Raw genomic sequence first — 17,917 nt, 5'->3', positions numbered from 1 at the left:
AATGCATCATTTTGATTTCATACCCCCATGCATGCGACTCCATTCTCGCCTCACAAACGCACACTCATACAATCATGGAAATCATTCACACCTTTCCCAACCAAGAAATACAATCACTGTCCAAACGCAATGGAAATTGGACTATTTTTGTCAACTGCTGCTGTGTTGTAGGTTAGTATATTGTTGCTCCGGTCTATGTACATTTCGGTGGATAATATATTGAGAGTCCACCTTCTTTAGGACTACCAAGGGTAAATACTTGGAACTGGTGGAACGGCAAAGGGGTATCTGAAAGTTTCTTGATATTCTTACTGAACCTCTCAATAGGATCCAGTGTCAGTAAGCAGAATGAGTTGTCTTATTTCAATGTTCTAGGTTGTAATATAGAGTATATGTAGCTCCAAAGCAAATGGTGCTATTTGTGTTGTTCCTCTGCTGAGGTACAAAATATTGCTATGCTTATGTGAGGGTCCAATAGAGCCCTGTTTTAAGTAGTACACAGGTTCCTCGTCATATGAAAATCCTGATATTGCAAGCATCAGTATGTGTTGGTGTCCTCCTCACGCTACTACCACTTGGGAGGGCAGACTCACAAATGGCAGAGTCCAGGTGAAGACACAGAATATTTGGAAGTTTTTTATGTCCCTGAGACTTCAGATCAAGATGCCAGCCAAATAGCCCTTGGTGTCACTATGGGTTCTGGAGGTCATGTGATGCAGGTCCAGTTCCTCTCACCCAGACCAGAAGGCAGCAGGTCCGTACTGCAAGAAAGCTGTTCTTCCAGAACAGCAGTCCAGCAGAGTGACATTCCTTCAGCAGCACAGTAGTCTTTTTCCTGGCATAGCATCCACAGGTCCAGATGTGTACTGAAATGGTCAGCCCTGAGGTCCAGTTCTTAAACCTAGTGGTGCCTTTGAAGTAGGAGAGCTATCAAAGAAGGGTCTTTGAAGTGTGCAGAGATCCTCCCTTCCTATCCTGGCTCCAGACTCACTACAGGGGGGTATGCAGCCCTTTGTATAGGGACAGGACACAGCCTATACGGGTGTGAGACCAGCTCATCCCTCCCAACCTCCCAGGATGACCCATCAACTCATACCTGAGCTCCCATTATGTGTTGCTGTCTATAAATAATACACAAAGTCCAGCTTTCACCCACCATAGATGTATATAAGAGACAGGCTGCAGGCACACAGGGCTAAGAGCAGTAAAATGCCAAGAGTGGCATTTTCAAAATTATAATAATAAATCCGACTTTGCTATTAAAGAGGATTTATCATCACAAGTCCATACGTACCAAACATGACAGATCTACTCCATCTCAATAAGAAATTATAGCTTGTAAAACACAATAAAGAATCACCAATGGGATTCTATAAGAGGGGTAAGTCTTGCAGTAGTAAAAACTGAATGTGGTTGTTATTATTACCAGAACATGTAAAACCTAAAATGTTCTTCCTTTTACTTACACAGCACTATGCCCTATGAGCTACCTAGGACCTACTTAGGGGTATCTAATATGTAACAAAAGGGATGTTTAAACTTAGCAAAGGGTTTTAAATGGCAAGTCAACATGACAGTGTGACACTGCCTCCGCTGCAATGGCAGGCCTGGGACCTGATTTAGAGAGCTACTTAGATGAGCGGCACAATAAGTGCTGCAGGCCCACTAGCAGAATTTAATTTACAGGGCCTGTGTATATGCCATACTGCCCTACAAGTGACATATAATTACATTAAGTATGCCAATTAGGTTTATGCTAATCGTACCTTGTTTAAGAAAGTGAGCACAAGCGCTTTAGCACTGGTTAGCAGTGTTAATGTGCACAGAGTCCTAAGGCCAACAAAAACATTTACAGCAAAATTGTTGGCAAGCAGGAAATAAGTTTGGGAGAAGACAGGTCTAACAGTGGCGTTAAAGGGTACTAAGGTGTTTTTAGGGTTCATGGAGTGGTAGCGTTAAAGGCTAATAAGGGAATTTTAAGGTTCAGAGATGGGTAGGGTTCATGGAATGGCAGAGTTAAAGGGCAAAAGGTGTTTCACCATTTAGGTAAGGGTAATTTAAAATAACAATATAGTACATAAGTAAATTATTGTAAAATATAAAAATATACAATTTTAAGTAAATTAAATATAATTTAGTAAGTATTTTTTTTTAAATAACATCATAAATGAATACTTACATTAACTTTTAGGAGCTGAGGAGCTTTTAAAAAGTATATCCAACACATACATCTTAAAAATAGGAATTAGACTCGACTGCACTGTCCACTGCTCTTCCTCCGCGATGGTCCAGAGTTTTGCCACGTACTATTCCAAACTTTACTCCGAGCAGCACTCCAAACTCTTTGTCCCAGAGCTAATCAATCAGGAGCGCCTCCACCTGTCCCGGCTCAACTATGCCAAAATGGCAGACCTTGACTGTCCTATTACTCAATACAAAATCAACGACGCCATATCAAGCATCACATCAGGCAAAACTCCAGGCCCTGATGGTCTCTCGCAGGAGTACTTTGCGGCCTATCGCGAGACACTCGTCCCACATCTTTTGGACAGGTATGCTGAAGATGTCGAAAAGGGCTCATTCCTATCAGAAACAGATGCCTCCACCATCGTGGTGATCCCCAAAACAAAACCTCCCTCAGCACACTGCGCTGAATACCGCCCAAGCTCTCTCATGCACACACTTCGGTGATGGACAGACACGCGCTGCCTTTGCTTTTAATAAAATTGTTCTCATCTGTTTTAAATCATTTTAAACCATGAGCTGCATTGTAAAATCTGTATTCTGGAAATTTTATGTGATTTGGGCAACTCTCCGGTCCACTGTGGTTCTGTTTTGAACGGCCAATTGAGTGGAGGGAGGCTGCCTTTTTGTGGAACTGGCGACCCGACTTTGGTGGCCATATTGAGCGGTTAGCGCTCTAGTGCTAACTCTGGGGGCATAAATTCACTGCATACTTTATTACTTGAGACACTCGCCACGTACATCCTGCAATCCGATAATTTTTTTCTGGTCGGGGATTTAAACCATCACTTAAATGACCCTTCCCATACAGACTCGGAATGTTTACTGTTGGCCATGGAGTCGCTAGGTCTCTCTTTGAGAATCCATGAACCTACACACGTCGCAGGTCATATCCTGGACAATATTTTCTCAAATATATGTTTATCAGCAGAACCTCCGTTGACACTAACCTGGACCGATCACTTGGCACTCAGATTTGCCTTTAGCAGGCCATATATAGGAAGCCAGCCCCAACGTAGAGTTAATCCTCATAGAGCTTGGAGGAAAGTCAGCTCTGCAGCTTTTAGTCGGGCATTTAGACCCCCCTCCTTTTATTGAGGGGTGGTTAGTGACATAGCCTTAGACAGATGGGAGGCTTCCATTTGTGACACCTTAAATAGCATTGCTCCGCTTAGAGTAGTGCGCTCTCAGGAAAGGGCTGTTTCAGCCCCTGGTACTCAGAATGCCTTAAAAAGGAAAAAGCCCAATGTAGAGGTAGAGAGAGAAAATGGAGGAAAACTAAGCGGCCAGAGGATAAACAGGCTTATTTTCTGTTACACAAAGCCTATTTAAAAAGCTGTAATACAGCTAGAAGAGTCCATTTAGGCATGCTGTTAGATTTGGTGGTCTCTAGTTGGCATAGGTAGGTACCTGTGACAAATAGGGACCCTTGCGTCTAGTCAGGGTAAGGGGGTACACTCCTAAAATAACCCCTGCTCACCCCCTTGGTAGCTTAGTACTAGCAGACAGGCTTATCTCAGAGGCAGTGTGTAAAGCATTTATGAACACATACAATAATCAAGTGACAACACTACAGATGGACACCACACAAGTTGTATATCAAAAATAAGTATTCTTTATATAGACTTATCACAAGACCACAAACGACACAAATTCACAATTCTGTTACAGCGCCAAGACACCTCTGGGTAGTTGTGCGCTTTTATAAATTTCATTAACATAACATAACATAACTTTAAAATGGTAGACTTCGCTTAGTTCTCTTAAGAGGGTAAATGCGACACTCAGAGTTCAATGTACCTTAAGATGCATAACGCAAGACAACAAAAGTGTTGCAAGGACGGTGATGCGTTGAAGATCTGGTGCAAATAAACAAAGATGGCGCTTTCTTCTTGATGCAACACGCTTCCCGGTGATGCGGCGGCACCTGATGCGACGTCGATCCTCTTCTCCGGTGATGCGAGATGTTTCCTCACGATACGAGCCGCGACAGGCCCTACGACACACTTCCTAGTGATGCGGCGGCGTCTGATGAGACGTCGATCCTCTCCCCTGGCGATGCGAGTTGCTTCCACAACGATGCAAGCCGCGACAGGCCCTGCAACACTCTTCCCGGTGATGCGGCGGCGTCTGCTGTGCCGTCGATCCTCTTCTCCGGTGATGAGTCGCGACAGGCCCTGCGACACGCTTCTCGGAGATGCGGCGGCATCTGATGTGACGTCGATCCTCGTCTCCTGCGATGAGCTGCAACAGGCCCTGTGACACACTACCCAGTGATGCGGCGGCATCTGCTGCGATGTAGATCCTCTTCTCCTGGCGAAGCGAGGTGCTTCGGTGGACATGCGATGACTCAACGATTCTTCTGCGACACGCTTCCCGGTGATGCTGCGGCATCTGCTGCAACATCGATCCTCTTCTCTGGCAATGCAAGGCGCTTTGTGTTGTGAAGCGGCAGAGGCAGTTCGGCGACATGCTTCTTGTTCTTGAGTTGAGCTTCCAGCTCCTTGCAACACGCAAGTCCTCAAAAAGTCCAGCACACTGTAGGCACTTCAAAAGAACTCTTGGGGTCCCCTTTTTATACACAGTTTCTCTTTGTTCTTTGAAAGCAGAGAGGCCTTTGCATAGTCCAAACCAGTTCTGGTCAGTCCTGGAGCACTTTGTTGACATGACTCCTTCTTTCCTTTCACAGTTCAGGGCAGAGACATCAGACACACCACAGGGGGTGGAGCCAGCATTGTGGAGGGAAACCACAGCCCTTTTCAGGTCCCAGGTGCAACTCCTCCCACCCATCTACATGGAGATCTCTCTATTCAGCCCTGTGCTGACTCAGCCTGTCTCCGGGAATCCCCCAGCCCCCTGGAATTCCCCAGCCCCTGTCACTCAAACTCCAGACAAGGAATACACAGCCTAGCAGAGGCAGGTTTGGATGGTTAGACAAGAAAATACCTACTTTCTAAAAGTGGTATTTTCAAACACAGAATGTCAAAACCAACTTCACTAAAATATGTACTTTATCATTCTGAGTTCAGGCATACTAAACTCGAATTTCTACCATGTTCCCTGAGTCAGTTAGGATTATAAGATGTAATAATCAAACTGCCCTTTCAGGCCTATTGGGAACAGGTAGCCTTGCAATAGTGAAAAAAGAAAATGGCTGTAATTCACTATTAGGACATGCCACACACACCAGGGAATATCCTACCTTATACTTACAATGCACCCTGCCCTTGGGCCTACCATAGGGGTGTCTGATATGAAGAAAAGGGAAGGTTTAGGGACTGGCAAGTGGGTGCACTTGCCCAGTCTGCATGGCAGTACCAGACTGCACACAGGCTCTGCAATGGCAAGCCGTAGACACACTTTAACAGTCTGCTTCTGTGGGTGGCACAACCAGTGCTGCAAGCCCACTAGCAGCATTTGATTTACAAGACCTGGGCACACTCAGTGCGCTGTACTAGGGTCTGACAAGTAAACCAAACCAGCCAATCATGGAATCACTAATCCATACATCAATTTACCATAGGGAGAGCATATGCACTTTAGCACTGATCAGCAGTGGTAAAGTGACCAGAGCTATAAAACCAACAAAAACAGGTCAGACAATATATAGGAGGAAGGCAAAAAGTTCAGGGATGACCCTGCAAAAAGGGCCAAGTCCAACACATGCAAATACGGGAGGCAAATAACTCCTCTAAGGAGCTCTTTAAGACACTCAAGGAGTTTACAAATCCCAAAGCAAATAGTCCCTCTATTCCCCCTACACAAAGGCTCTGTGATGACCTAGCAAATCATTTCAAGGAGAAGATTGACAAAATGTATAGCTCCCTGGTGGTAGGAGAAGGGTCGATGGGGTTGGTCCCCCCAGGGAGGGACTCATCACTACCTAGGCTCGACTCCTTCATAACTATCACTACAGAGCAAGTGGAATCTGTATTGGTGCTAACGAAATCAGGTTTGCCTACAGACCCAGCTGTGCCGTTTATAATGTCAGAACTAGCGCCAGTTTTAGCCCCCTCACTCGTGGAGGGTTGTAACATTTCTTTGGCAACAGCCACATTTCCTAGGAAATGGAAGAAGGCACATATAAAACCTCTGTTGAAGAAGGCGCTGGCAGACCTGGCAGACATGCAAAACTATAGACCAATCACCCTCCTTCCATGCTGTTCTAAGGTCATGGAGACACTGGTCAATCAACAACTAATTGGCTACCTGGAGCAGCATAGTTTATTGGACCCCTCCCAATTGGGCTTCCGTGCAGGGCACAGCACTGAAGCTGCCTTGGCGGAAGTCACAGATACTATAAGGATGTCATTGGATAGAGGGATCCCCACTATGTTGGTGCTCCTAGACATGTCTGCAGCCTTTGACACCATCTCTCACAGTGTACTGTTGGATAGGCTGCGAGAGATTGGTGTTGGAGGTTTGGCCTGGACCTGGCTACAAAGCTTTTTTAACAGAACACAGTGTGTCCAATTGGACACATTTGTATCTCAGACCACTGTAGTGTACAAGGGGGTTCCTGAGGGATCCATCTTAAGCCCTACCTTATTTAACATCTATGTGGCTCCGCTGGCTGCCATCATCACATCTTTTGGTTTTGAGACGATCTCGTATGCGGACGACACTCAGGTGATAATCCCAATCGAGACGGATCCTGCAGCAACCAGAGCAAAGTTTAAGTCCTGCATGCTGAAAATTGCAACGTCGATGAGCAAGAACTTCCTTCAGCTAAACTCCAATAAAACTCTGATTCTCTTGTTTGGGAAGCCTGTGGAGTTATGGTCATCGGACTGGTGGCCTGTGGAACTTGGGGAGGCACCTAGTCCCAAAAAACAGGCAAGGAACCTGGGAATCATGATCGATAATAACCTTTCGCTGGAGGATCATGTGAAATCAGTCTCAGGCACCTGCTTTGGAATAATGAGGATGCTGAGGAAGATATTTCCGTGGATCCCATTGGAGGTCAGAAAGACCTTAAAACAGGCACTACTAGTTAGTAGACTAGACTACTGTAATTAACTACTAGTAGGAATCAGGGAGGATCTTGTATCTAGGCTACAAGTTGTACAAAACGCAGTGGCGCGGATGGTCCTTAACAAACCAGCTTGCACCCCGTCACTACTTCTCTTGCAACTTCTGCACTGGCTGCCCATGAGGAAGAGAGCAGTGTTTAAGCTCCTGACGATAGTGTTTAAAACATTGCACTGGACAGGCCCGGCACACTTAAGGAAAAGTTAATTCCTTATGTACCTGCTCACTTACTTAGATCGAGCAACCGGAATTTGCTCTGTCCCTGCAAAATTAGTAAAGTCAAAATGGGTGGGCATGCATTCTCTCATCTTGCTCCCTTCCTTTGGAACAGACTACCGGACGAGAAACAAGCCTGCACAGCCCTGGTGCAGTTTAAGAAGCAGCTTAAAACCTGGTTGTTCTACTCGCTACTCTGTCATAGTTACCGGTACTGTGCATCCAAAGGCGCAGAGAGATCCCACTGGGGTTGATTCATTGCGCATTACACATTCTAATAATATTAATCACAACATAGAAGTTAAAATATTTGCATCTGTCCTAGCTAACTGATTGAAGCCCTATCTTACCAAGTGGGTCCACCCGGACCATTGTGGATTTATGCTATCTCATGGTACCAGGCACTGCCTTAAACGCCTCCACATAGCCTTAGCAAATCTCCAATCTCCGACCCCTTACTTAGCACTTCTCCTTATTGATTTTAAAAAGGCGTTTGATTCCGTAGACTGGCGGTACCTAGAGGAAGTGCTGATCGAGATGGGTCTGGGTCAATATTTCCATAAATTGGTTAAGGTGTTATACACTAGACCACATGAATGAGTGCTCATCAACGGGACACTGTCGGAACCGTTTCCTATAAGGAGAGGGATGAGGCAGGGTTGTCTCCTCTCTCCGCTCCGGTTCGCCCTGGTGATAGACCCTCACGGGCCTCATACAGTCCGTTGACCGAATTCGGGGATGGAAATGGCCAAGCACTGATGAAGAAGAAATTGTTTTTACGCGGAGGATGTCTTGCTCTTTCTGGCCGAGCCGGCCCAATCTGGCCCTCCTGTCTTTGGGTTCAGCACTCCTTTGGACAAGCTTCCAGCATGCACCTAAACCCCACCGAGTCCGTCCTAGTCCCTCTCCAAATCTCAAGAGAATGTTTCGATTGGCAATCCACAATACCTTTTAGAAGGCAATCCTTTAAATATCTAGGAATCTGGGCGGCTCTTCTTCCTTATCTCTAATGTACACTTAACATCACCCCTCTGGTGAAAAGAGCCCGGGATGACCTCCACAAATGGCAGACACTACCACTCAATCCACTGGGAAGAGTCACTCTCTTCAAAATGATGATACTTACCAGATTCCTTTACATAATTCAAAACACTCCATTCCATTTCCCGCGGACTTGGTTTAAAGAACTGGACAGCCTGATCACTAAATTCCTTTGGGGCGGGCGGAGACCCCGCTTGGCCCCGTCCCAGTGCCGAATCCCATCCTTTGACGGGGGTATGGGCATGACCAATTTATCCCTGTATTATCTGGCAACCAGCTTACTTACGTTGCAGGACTGGTTTAATTAAGGCTGGTCAGACCTGGCATACAGAATAGAGTTGGCTGGCTTGGGCCTACCCAGGATCCAAGCGATGATGTACGGGGGACTTGTCCCCAGGTCTATGCCCATGGTGACGCAGGTAGTTCTCCTGGCCTGGCGTGCCTCCTTGTGCCACACCCAATGGTCAAATAAATTTACTTGTTACACACCGCTCTGGCAGGGTTGCTGGCTTTGAGAGGTGAACAATATAGGGGGATTCAAGACCTGGGATCTCATTGGTATTTCACAACTTGGGGACATATGGACGGGTGACCACATGTGCACTTTTCAAGATTTGCAGACCCGGTACTCCCGGCACCCCTCTTAATTTTATAAGTATCTGCAATTACGCCATGCCCTTTACAACCAAATTCCAAATGGCACCTCGCTACCAGAGTACAGTCCCCCCAAGGCGCAAACCATGACAAGTGACCTGGGTAGGGGAGGGATCTTCCGTAATTACCGCTCCCTGACAAACAACACTCCAAACACATTAGATCACCTTAGAAATCGATGGGAGGGATGGATCGGGCCCCTTCAGGAGGAAGACTACAGAGATGCACTGATGGCATCCAAAAGAGTCACCACTTCAGCCAGACTCCATCTGATCCAATTGTACTACTTACATGCTGCATACCTGACACCAAAACGCCTTCATTATGCAGGTCTGAAAATAAATGCATCATCTACGCATTGCGAACAAGGCCAAGCAGACTTCTACCATACGGTATGGTACTGCCTCACTATAACACAATATTGGGACACCATCGAAAAGGAATTCTGAGAGGTTCTCGGCTGAGAGGTCCCACATAATCCGTTAAATGGGCTCCTGGGAATCACGGATTGTCTAGATGACTCCATATCTGACAAGTTGTTCCTAAACATAGCTATGGTAGTGGCCAAGAGGGACATTGCAGCTAACTGGTCAAACCCTGCCCCACCCACTATAACGAAATGGTGCAGGGGGGTGGACTGGTGCACCACACAAGAGATGTCTTTGTATGAGGCCAGAGAGTGGCCAGCAAAACCCCGCAAAGTCTGGGGCAAATGGTTGGGGCAGATGGAATAGCAGTAACCCACCATAGGAAATATGAGCAGTGTGCAAGGTTTAATGAGACTATGTATTGTTGGTGCATTTTCTCTATTTGTAACATGAGGATATTTTACAATTGCTGTAACATGCTGCATTTGATTACATCCTTTTCTTGTTTAAAATTAACAAAATTGATTATCATAAAAAACCTAGGAATTAGAAAGTAAAAACACTGTTCTTTCAAGAACTGCCATGTTAAGGTAGCTCTGAAATTGAAGATGGAAAGGTTAACAGACATCATATATTTATTTATTTCGGTTTATACACCATAAAAGAACAGTCATAAGTAGGTATAAACATTGCTAAAACAGTTAAAAAGGCTAAAAATCATCGTAAAAACCATTATAGGTTAAAATGGTGCTTGAGATTAAAACAATGAGAAGGTCAATCAAATAGCCCAGTCCATGGTTAAACTTTAAGAAAATTCATCCGTGCCCACTACATTGAGCTTAGAAAACATGATACCGCATAGACAATGTGGAGTTCAGTGCTATATTTTAGGAGCCTGAATGCGTCTTTTCAATGTGTTGTGCCAAGGTTCCTACACAGCTGGATCAACCATCTGTGTCTAATTGTATGGTATCCCTGGCAAAAGAAGAGAACATGGAGTTCAGACTCCTCACCGAGCTACATGTTGGACACCCCAATGAAGTGCCACTGGACCATTTGTTGGTGAAGGAACGCAAAGGAAGGCAGCCATGCAGAAACTGCACATACAGTTTCCTGGCTAATACCGGTCGGATTTCATCTAGGCATGGCTCAATATTATACACAACCTTCACATCCAGAAAGTTTGATGTAAGAGAACCAGTGGTAGAATCTTCATGGGGTTTATCGAGTTTGCCACCACAATAACTGGTAACTAATTGTTTACGCGAGATTGTCAAACAGGCTTTATCTGTATTATGCCATAGATCATCTCTGCCAATTGCACAAAGACCTTCCCTAATATATGCAAACCATGACAGCTTTCCTATGCTGGAGAGTCTCAAAATTTCGAAGAGCTCAGATCTGTACTTGGTCAGTTCCGGTGTCACCCAGAAGCGCCGTCAAAAGAGGAGAGGTCTGCAGCCAATTTCCTCTGTGATGGGTCTCAACCCTAGATCCATACGCAGTGAAATCAGTGGGGAACTCAACGGTAATCGGAATAACTGCCTAAGAAAGTTGTTCTCTGTTTTAACAATGGGCCTAAGGTGAGAGTGCCCCCAGAGTTTAGCCCCATATAGGGCAGCACTCCTAGGCTGGGTTTTATAGATCTCCATGACTGGACTTACCGGCTTGGGGAACGACTTTCTATTGATCTTGGCCATGCCTCCTGCGGTCTCAGACAGTTTAAGATTTGACTTATCTATTTGAGGCCCCCAGGCCATGTTTTCAGTAAGTGGAAGGACAAGGTAGTCAAATATAGATACCCACTCTAGGGGAGTACCATTCATGCATGGGTTAGGGCGGGTTGTTCTATTGGGGATGAAGACCATACATTTTGGGATGTTGATCTCCAACCCCCTAGACCTACAGAACTCACAAAACCCGTCTAAAATCCTCTGGATACCCATGGGAGACTTGGGGGCATATTATCAAGACAGGCGATAAAATTATCGCCGCTTTTGCAGCAGAAAACTGCCGCTAAAACGGTGATAATTGGGCTTGATAATATGCTCTATGGAATTCCAATTGAAGCCCATGTTAGATGTGAAGGACACCTAACCTGAGCTTCAATTGGAATTCCATAGAGCATATTATCAAGCCCATTATCGCCGTTTTAGCTGCAGTTTTCTGCCGCTAAAGCGGCGATAATTTTATCGCCTGTCTTGATACTATGCCCCTTGGAGAGCAGTAGGGTATAGTCTGCACACATCATGGCCGGAATTGGCTTGTGCGCTAGTTTGGGGGAATCTATGTCCTTAAGTTCTCTCAGCGCACTTACCAGTCCGTTGAGGTAGATGCAGAACAGGGTAGGGGCAAGCACTCATCCCTGTCTTACTCCCCTGTTGACAGGGATGGGCGGCGTGAGTTCCCATTTTTCCCATGCCTAATTTAGGCATGGTTACAATTGTGTAACCTTCTCAATATATCTAAAAGATAGAAGGGTAGTCCTAATTCACTCAGAACCCTCCACAAAGCATCTCTAGGTACCAGGTCAAATACACTCTTGAGGTCCACAAAAACCAGATACAGGCTACCTCCTTCAAGATGTACTGTTTTCCAAAAAAGAAGTTTGAGCCTGAAAATCTGGTCTATTTTTTATGTTTTTTCTCTAAAGCCAGCCTGCAAAGGGATCATGATCTTATGTTCCTCCAACCAGGATTGCAAGCGATCTAATAAAATACTGGCAAATACTTCTTGTGAAACATCGATCAAACTGATCAGTCTGTAGTTTGTAGGTAATAGAGGTGATCCCTTTTTGTATACCGGAAGGATCTTAGCACCTGGCCAGGTTGCAGGGAGGGCCATTGCCTGTAAAATGGCATTAAAGACCACCCAAAAATAGGGACCCCAAATCTTGGGTTCTGCCCGATAGAGATCCCCTGGTATCTTATCCAGGCCTGCAGCCTTCCCAGGAATTATTGTGCTTACGGCTTTTGTGACTTCTGCCAGAGCGATCTTGGGGATAGTTATTTCAGACACCGAGGGAGATGGATTAGCTGGAGTTAGGATACTGGCATCATAAGCATATGAGGCATAAAGAGCCAAAAAAGGCTCTTTCCTACTATCGGCCAGGGGTGAATGGGACTGCAATATAGCGACACATTCTTTCTGACTGCACTCCTCCCATCTGGAATATGTGACGTGACAACGCGGTCGTTACACCGCGGTACGTTACATCACAGTGATTACAGCGAAGTCATTACAGGGAGGGCGCTGGACTTCAGAAGGTATGATTTACTGTTCCAACTCCAGCCTACGTAACAGTAGGGAAGGTGTTGGAATAGTAAATCATACTATTACTTAGTGTATAGCACGATCCAGCACATGCAGCACTGTAACGACTTGCGTTGTAATGACCGCTATGTAAACATACCGCGGTGTAACGACCGCTTTGTAAAGGTCATTCGCCTCCCATCTGTGATGCTGATAGAGAAGAACAAACACCATGATTATGTAATTATCTAGGTGACATAAAGCATTTCACAGGCACAACATTATCAAATTAACTAGACTTGATAAAGGGCTCTTACTGATACAAATGATTACAGCTCTTGGTGAGTAAGCACTATTCCTGTGGAAGCAAACAACTTCTGCCCAATAAAAACATGTATTATTGACCACCAACATGTGGGTGTAGCCAAAACCTCTTTCTGTGGTAATCTTGGAAGCTCTTTTTTAGGTTTATCACGTAATGTTCGGCAACAGCTGCGCTCTCAGACCAGGCCTAAAAACAATTTCAGCACCTCTAAATTTGTCCAGATAACAGCATCTATTTCAAAGAGTTCAACCACTGTCCTTCTGTTGCTCTAAGTTCTCTAAGGAGAAACTGTGGGTCCAGAACTCACTATGGCACAAGCGACACCTTGGCAAAGAAGGCCGATAAGGTCGAACTACATTCTTTGTTGAGTGTGCTCCTTTAGGATTGGGCCAAGCCTGATTTGCTTGGAGTTAGTCTCTGCATGCATAAGTACAAATAAGCTAATAAAAGGTGGATACGAATAATTCAGGCACTTCCATCCTTCCCTTTTTTTGCCATCACCTTTTGTCAACAGTGCAAGTTAAAATGATTGTCAAGACTGCCTTTTATAATGTAAAGCATACGATTTTGATTGGGTTATATAAGGATTATAAATAATGAAAATAAAACAAAATGTGTTGTTTTTCATTTCATTTTGCATGGTGATTGAACAACAATGGGGTCCTTCAGCCTGATTAGTATACACAAGGGTGCAAAAACAAAATACATAAAAATGGGGACTAGGGCATGCAACTGGTATCTGCGCCCATCTCGTGCAAGGAGTTACTGCTAATGCTACAGACTGTGCTAGTAAGTACCATGAGGTAGACTCTGTTGATACTTAATTGCGCGCAATTTGTATTCAAATTTATAGACACTATCATGAGTTTATGCTCAAGTTCCATTTATATTGCTGACACAGAGGGCAAGGGCCCTTTATCTTAACCCCTGCAACTGACCATTTTAGGGTGCTTGAGGAATAAAAGAGTTAGATTCAGTTCAAATTCACAATTACATGGGAACACATTTGGTCACATGGTAAAGCTCAGTCGATAGGTAGGATTAAGTATGGTTTTATTACAAATTCAAAGCTAGAGAAATATAAATCAGTCTCAGAAGCATTGCATAGTAATACAAAATTATCAAAGGTAAGCCAAAACAGTGCACAATGTGTATCCTCAATAGCAAGTAACAAATGAGGACTTCAGTAGCAATCGTGCAAAGTATAACGCTCCAGTATGGTGGTGGGATTGAAAGTTTTGGTCCTGCTGCATATAATGCATGAGGGATTCTAATTTCTCATCTAACCTACACTAAAGAATGCTAAATGAATTCCCAATTAGATCCATATGAAGAAAAAGGAGTCAGCATAGGAGAACATTGATAAAAGTGGCTTAAAGCAATAGTATTGCATAGCATTGAGCCACACAATGAGAGTAGCGCATTGAGGTCTGTACCTCTCCTAGTCTGAAAGGAATCTCTGCACAAAGCCAGAGTATTGCCTAGTTATACCCACAAGAGATCCCTCTAAATCTGTATCAAAGGATCAATTAGTGACCACCTTCAAACAGGGCTTTCTTGGCAGACACACTCGGAACTCTTCTCCTTTGATCCACATATTCGAAGTGACCTTGGATTCCATCTCTGTAATCCACACAGACAGTATTCCTCCCTTCTGCTCATTAGTTTTTATCGCCCTCGACTCCCTTCACTCCTTCCTATCTTTTTCACACAGTGAGTCTTTCACTATTCATTAGATCATCGTACAAAGCACCTGCAGAGGGAAGAAAATAATGCAAGAAAAACACTGCACCCAAAGAAAACATTCTCTTTGAAGGTTAAACATTGTGAATCACAAATGCTTAAGGCTTTTGGTTAAGTTAGCAAAGCTAGGAGTTCAATACACATTGTAACTGTGAATACAGATACATAGACAGTAACATTATAAGTGTAAAATACAATTCTGACGGATACATGTCCCATTATACAGTGAAAACTGGATACCTTCAAGTGAATACATGAATACTTGAAGATTAATCAATGTTATGAACACACTTGTGTAAATATCCATAAGAACTCCAATTCTTGTTACTGTAAGAAAAGCATTCAGGTACAAGCATATATAAATGTTGAGATTACATGGCAAATGCATGTTCTTTATAGCTTTAAGTGCACTTCACTTAATTAGTCACACCATACCACATACATAAGGCCTTTAAGACACGGACATGTGGCCTAATCAATAATAACGAGAGTGGTGCCAAATTCATGCTGCTCCAGTTTCCTGTTTCATACTAGCACATGGGTCAAAATACCCTTAGATAACATGGACGTATGTAGCAACAGCAGTGAGTACATGTCTGGGCAACAAGCTGGCATGTTAGGATGCTTACAACACGACGTATTGTCAGTAAAGCAGTTGTAGCTTGTAGCGTCGTTTCATGCTAGTAATCCAGGTTCACAAACAAAGACAAAATTGCGCCTTAATCGTGAATAAAAGATGTATGCACATAGGTGCTTTTTGTCCTACAACATTTTTGACAGGTACAACTAGGTGAAATGTCTGTGAGGATAAGACCCATGATTCTGACTTTCACAGCTCGGAACAGAGACAAGCAAGAGGTTTTTCAATAGTCACAGAACCCTTACGTGGGAAAGCATACCGAACCCATGAAATCCTGCATTCTAGGGGTAATCAGTATTTCCTGTCATCCGGAATGAGGGAATTCATGTAGCCCCTTTCTTCTAAAACATGCTAGTGTAGGCGACTTTGGATCTGTACTAGCGAGTTCTTCTTTGTTCAATTATTTCAGATCTTTGGACACATTTCGAACTATCATGTCCTGTGTGTCAAAGAGTTAAACCTAACCAGCAGGTCCAGTAGGAAGGTTCAATTTATGGGTCCCTGGGACAGCAAGAAACGTTGCGGTTGGACCACATTAAATAAAGAATTCGATCAATTGAAAAGTAAAATGAAAGTAAAGAATTTGAAAAAAATAAATGAGGAGCTGTACTCAACACTTTGAGGTACACACCCTTTGAGGTACACCACTACTGTGCACAGAAAACGCAGGCGGTCCAGTGCCTCCTGGTTGGAGGAAGAAGAGGCTACTTTGAGCATTCAATACATTGTTCATTTTTTGTTGATTCACAAAGTAGTGCTCCTTGTTGCATATTAAACAGACCTATCAGATGCACCCCGTGGATCTAATGATTCCCGGATGAGATTAGGGCTGTCATTCAACATGTTTTCTAAAAAGAGGAAATCGTAGGCCACATCTCCTGTAGATAACACCAATCAGGCTGCGGCAATGTGTCCTCTGGCGGTGTCAAAATGCATATCTGTGCGCTGTTGACCGAGGGAGTGGAAAAAAGAGCAGCTGCTGATCAATTCCTGTGCTTGGTAATCAATTATTCAACGCCCTTGATGTCACACCTCGGAGAAGATTCAAAGATCATTATTACGGCCCCCGCATCCATCCACGTGCGAGTTTAGCCCAGAGACATCGGATTTACATAAAACAAGCTTCACACATGATTTAGCAAGGTCTGCTTTAAAAAGTGCGTCCGTGGAGATGGCGGTAAAAGGTACTGCCAGATGTAGAGAATCCCCTGGCTTCACATTAATCCTCTAACCTCTTTCAAACATGCCTAGGTGTGGAAACTCTTAATAATTTACGTCCATGTTGCATGAGAGATCGTCAATACTCCAAGGGCGCAGGAATACTGAAGTGAGATGAACAGTAAAGAAAGCTTCTCGAAGATTCTGACTTAATGGGGGAAACTGGGCCAGTTGAGAGGCCCGGGAAATGGAGGAGTGGGGCGCCTTCTTTCTCATTCACGAAGGACCAGCTCACAGGCAATGCCAAAAGCATGTGTAAACTGCACAGGACAGCTGCACAAGCTAGCTTAGTAGGTGTACTGCTTACTGCACACAGGAATCTGTGATGCATTAGAAACAAGCAACAGGAGATTGCAATTTTGTGTGCATGCTCTAAAGTTGTACCCGATGCTCCGGGAATAAAGTAGTAACATGCACTATTTGCCTCAAACTGATCCTTCCAACAAACGCCATGTTCCCTTCTTCCAATATTTCTATTGTGTTTCACAGCATAGTGTAAATAAAAAAGTAAACACATCCACGCTCATGCGCAGCGAGCTGATATGCAGACACTTTTCAGCCATGTTTTCTTTACACTTTCTGTGAACCCAAACAGACATGTGTAGGGCCATATTTATCTCTTTTTCACTCAGCGTAACACAGCAAGCCACTTGCTAGTCTACATGAAAGGGAAAGGGCAGGAATGCACCGTATTTCACATTATACAGCACATTCCTGTTCTTTCCTAGAGCTTTTATCTGCCTAGCACCAACACAGGCACACTTGCGTCATGGTGCAAGGGTGCCTGCATTGTAGGCAGGATTGTTTTTCTGCAGGAAGGGAAGCCTTCCTGGACAAAAACAGTCCCCAGAGGCATTTTCCTCTTTCTACGGGTGCTGCAGAATGCAGCACACATAGAGAGAGGAAACAACGAGAAGAAATACAAATATTTCTCCTTGTTAACCCTCACCTGGGGAGGCACAGCATTATGACGCATTCCCAGGTCCACCACTAATGGTAAATCTGGGAATACTCATGCTCCACCCATGGAATGCCACCCTGTGGCAGAGTATTGAAAGGCACCAATTTGCATTTCCTTGCACTACTCCAGATTTATCAAGCCACGCAGGCCACGCAAGGAGGCCTTGTATGGCTTGATAAATTCACTTAGGTTTTGTGTCACAGTTGCGCCCGCTTGCACGGTGC

The sequence above is a fragment of the Triturus cristatus genome, chromosome 8 (assembly GCF_964204655.1).
Source record: "Triturus cristatus chromosome 8, aTriCri1.1, whole genome shotgun sequence".
NCBI lineage: Eukaryota > Metazoa > Chordata > Amphibia > Caudata > Salamandridae > Triturus > Triturus cristatus.
Note: the sequence above shows the minus strand (reverse complement) of the source record.